This window comes from Lytechinus variegatus, chromosome 14 (genome assembly GCF_018143015.1).
Source record: "Lytechinus variegatus isolate NC3 chromosome 14, Lvar_3.0, whole genome shotgun sequence".
Classification (NCBI taxonomy): domain Eukaryota; kingdom Metazoa; phylum Echinodermata; class Echinoidea; order Temnopleuroida; family Toxopneustidae; genus Lytechinus; species Lytechinus variegatus.
In genome coordinates this window covers 20,818,383-20,822,061 of record NC_054753.1, presented here as the reverse complement: position 1 = coordinate 20,822,061, position 3,679 = coordinate 20,818,383, and the positions used below count along the sequence as shown (strand labels likewise).

Here is a 3,679-nt window from a genome sequence, read left to right as displayed (position 1 = left end):
TGTTTCAGATTCGACCTAGAATCTGGGCATTCTAAATACCCTTTTTCATCATGAAAATCAATAAAGCGAGCGCGAACCTCGAGGTCAATTTAAGCTCTGTATTTCAAGCACTTTGTAGGAAAAATATGAGGTGGATATGAATCACAGTTAAAAAAAGATCTGATATGTTTCATTATTATCACTTTGAGTTTTGAAATAGGACAGGGACATTCTAAGAACATTATGTCATCATATTTTTGATAAACTGTCATGAAATGGGGATTTTTAGTAGTTTGTTATATAATTAATATTGAGATATACAAATCAAATCACCAATCAACATGCGAGCGTGCAGCGCTAGCTATTACGTTTTGGCAATTTGACCTGAATAGGGATATTTGAAAACTCTATGGAATGCAGGAAAATAATAGGGACCTGACAAATAAAATTTTGCGAGCGAGCAGCGCGAGCAGAAAATGTAATATTCAGAAGATAAAACAAATTCTTGCAAAGCACTTTTTAAAAATCAATCTGTAAATGAAACAAAATAATTAAAGTTTGAATATCCGAGCTGAAATATGTTTTGTATATTGACTACAAAATTTGATATTTAAGCTCCATATTGAGCAAAATATATTAATCCCCTAAAAGGCAATGCGAGCGCGAAGCGCGAGCGAAAACTTATACTGTATGAGTGGCATGAAATATTCTTTCCACTCATCTTATTTTATTCACTCGCCTTCCTCCTCTCTGATGTTCCCCCTTCTTTTTTCTTCATTATTTTCCCTTCTTTTTCCTTTTTTTCTTTCTTTCCCCTTTTTTCTTTTTTTTGCTCCGCCAATAGGGGGGGGGGGGGCCGGGCCCCTTGGGCCCCCCTGGATCCGCCTATGACTACCACTACTACTACCACCACTAATAAATAATAATAATAATATTTTTAATAAAAACTATAATAGTGATAATCATTATTATGATAATAATGGATGCTCTTGATTACACAATGATAATGATTATAATTTGTAATACCATCATCAATATTATAACTTTTGCATCTAATCCAGTTGTTCTTTATTCTTTATGTGAATTATAGTGATGCTTACTATCGTTATTGTTTCAATGTGACATGCAATTTATGGATACATGTGGTCTCTTTTCCAGCTTATTCAGAATATTGTCTGTTACTCTTTGTGATTTACTTTCGTTTCGTTTATAATTTGTTGTTTTATCCTTTAAGGATCCAAATCTAACTCGCTGTGTTTACTAACTTTACTTATCACACTTTCAATTCATATAGGTGACAGGCCTTGCTCAACGCTGTGCTGACAAGAAAGCAGAGCTGGAGAAGAACATTCAGAACATAGAAATACAACGTCATGAGGTACACACTGCAGTGCAAACACTACTAAATGATGTCAGGCAAGCCTACATCATCAAGGCCAAGGAGCTGGAAGAAAATCTTCGAAATCTCACCGAGCAAATACATGCCTTAGAACGTAGTTTTCATGACGACCTCAACGTCTTGAAGTCAAAAGATCGACAGAGGATCAAGAGTATTTGTAGTTCAATTACTTTGGTAGATAATGACAGACTAGGTCATCTTGAGACAGACACTCTATCTGCTCATACCTTGCTCTGTGAAGAGCTGGATGCCATGCTGAAGGAGGTTACCGATCACACTTCTGCGGAAGCTATTAAGAAGAAAGCACAGAAGAAGAGGTTCAAACCAGCAGATGATACTCGTCTTGACCTCGGGAGTATTTCAGGATCAGATCCCAAGATGGATGTCATTCAGTGTGTTGATCTACGGGGAGGGATGCGCGGTATGGCACGGTACTCACCTAGCCCCGGGGGGGGGGGGGCACTCAGTATATAATGCATAGTGGGTATGTGCCGCGGAGGGGACCCCCATTTTTACACTCAAATTTCCGTTCCAAGGCATAGCATTTTTGCCTTGTTGAGAAAAAGAACAAAGAAAGTCGCTCCAAGGCATAGCATTTTCTTCTTATCGAGAAAAAAGAAGAGAGAAATCCGCTCCAAAGCTTCGCATATTTTTCGTTACGCCGCTCCGATCGCGTTGAATGAGCTGCAATTTTGGTGAAAAGCGGCCGCAGAGCTCCCCGGCGGAGGCCGCGCTAGCTGCATCATGCACGCATGACCGTTCCGTAGGGATGCATACGCGCTCACACGCTGGCGATCCGTTCCAAGGACCCCCGTTTTCACAAACATTTGTCGTTCCGGAGCCCGTTCCAAGGACCCTCCTTTTTACAATAAGCCCGCTCCAAGGCCCCCGTTTTTTGTCTCGCCCGCGGCACACCCCCACCACTTTTTTGGTCGAGTGCCCCCCCGGGCCCCTAGCACTGTCGCTATTGGGTATGGGAGCAATGCACAAGGTATTGATATCATTGATTCAAATGGTGGAAAGCAGCGATATAGTAACATATTAGCCTTAAATGAAATGATTTGTTATGATCTGATTTTGCAACGGGACGGGACGTAATGCGTGTCGACTAGTAATACAGAAGCCTACATCTACTCTCCCCTTGGCTCTAGGAAAGTAACAATCAACAGAAGCAGAAGTTTTCTCAGAGTTAACAGAAGTCCATCAGATGAAATCATCATTACTTCCTATGGAAAACAAGTCTATATCTATGACCCGACAGGATCCACTCTTAAACACACTGTTCAAACAAAGCACGATACGGATCAGGCATCTATCACCGGGTCGGGTTTGATCGTCACGAGTTCATGTTGGGACGATCCAAGCGTGGTGACGGTCTATGACAGGGATGGGAATGCTGGTGAGTCTCTACAAGCTCCAGAGGGTGTCTACCTGTATGCTGCCGTGGATGAGCGGGACAGGGTGTATGTAGCGAGTGTTGATGGGAAGAATAGTAGCGTCGTGATCAGGCTCTATGATCTTGATGGTCTGAACCTGAAGGAAAGAGTTGAATTCAATGCATTTAATATGACATTGCAAGATTATTGGTGTTACTTGGTTTCCCTCTCCCCAGACATGCTCGCCTTTGCTTGTGGCAAGAAGTTATATTTCATCAAGGTATAACTGTAATCCAGATTGTCTCACATCATATAGCATCACAGCCCAATATTGTGTAACATGTATATCCTGATTTACCTCCATGGTTCCATATTCTATTGTTTATCATAATTTTATGATATCTCTTTTCAATGGTAGGATCCATCATGTGACATTCTTAGGAGTATACAAACTAGTCACGCATGCTATAGAACTATCAGTAAAATTCCTTTAAAAATGGGTTCTCCTGGCTTAAAATAGTAAAATCAGAATATACATTATGACATTTTCCATAGCATAAAATGGCAAAACACTGAAAATTTCATCAAAATCTGATAAAACAACTAATTAATTTGTTTAGCGATATTTTGTGAAAACAGCTATGACCAGTGATAAGTGGGCTGATGTTGTGTGGTCCCAACTTTCCCTTTTCTTATTTCATTATAGGACATCACAACGCATTGTGTATAAAATTTGTTTCAACAATGATGATATTACAAATCAAAGCAGTAACCAATTTTATAGCAGTGTTACCAATGTAACGCAATGCTTATAAATTTCCTTGTCAAATTTTGATCAGGTTTTCAGTGTTTGTTTGTCCCTCTCAGTCTGAGTACCCCTTCATTATTATATTGATCTAAAACTCCTCAAAAAAAGTTTGTAAAT

At 39.8% G+C, this 3,679-nt stretch overlaps 1 pseudogene; it reads left to right on the top strand.

Moving 5' to 3' along the window:
- Positions 1-3,073, top strand: part of LOC121427149 — a 6,299-nt pseudogene extending 3,226 nt beyond the window's left edge.
- The last annotated feature ends 606 nt before the right edge of the window (positions 3,074-3,679 follow it).